This window comes from Berghia stephanieae, chromosome 13, assembly GCF_034508935.2.
Source record: "Berghia stephanieae isolate SIO BIC M18660-M18661 chromosome 13, UCSD_Bste_1.3, whole genome shotgun sequence".
Lineage (NCBI taxonomy): Eukaryota > Metazoa > Mollusca > Gastropoda > Nudibranchia > Aeolidiidae > Berghia > Berghia stephanieae.
In genome coordinates, this window is record NC_088372.1 from 38,671,896 (window position 1) to 38,672,625 (window position 730).

Genomic DNA, 730 nt, shown 5'->3' on the forward strand with positions numbered 1-730 from the left:
AATTTAATGTTAAACTGGTCAAACATATACATTGTTGGCATTCGCACCTTAAAATATGGTATCCATTCTCCTCAATAAATCGTTTAAACTCAACACAAGTCTGATATTTCTGGCTATAAATTCAATTTTCAACATCTTAATCAACCCGACTTAATACCGTTTTGAGGCGAAGGGTCACATTTGAACTTTTAGAGTCCATTTTCGGTAACGTTTATATATCGTACACGCATAGCTGTCGGTACAGTGAACGTTTCCGTTCAATGAACGTGTTGATAAGTCGATCAACTCTAAATTTATGATTCAAGTGTTGAATAAATACAAATTGACATCAATTTCTATCGTCAGTCCACAGTTCATTTTTCGACTTCGTACGAGAACTCCACTGGTCTTTTTATTTGGACAGGGAGAAATATATTCTGCATTTAATATCTTCCCAAAACAGCCCTGTACTGGGCAGCAGATGGAAAGAGAAAGCGAGGGAGACCCAAAGAAACCTGGCGAAGGACCATGGAAAAAGAAATAAAGGAAGCAGGCCTGTCCTGGAATACAGCCACCGCAAAAGCAGCCGACCGCAAACAAAATGATGTCTGATGGATGCCCTATGTGCCTCAAGGCCCGAAGAGGATTTAGTAATATCTTAATTATTTCTCTCACTTAATGTTGAATTCGTTCACAATGTTCAGAACGGAAAAAAGTTCATATTATAAATTTTATGAAATTGATTGTACAG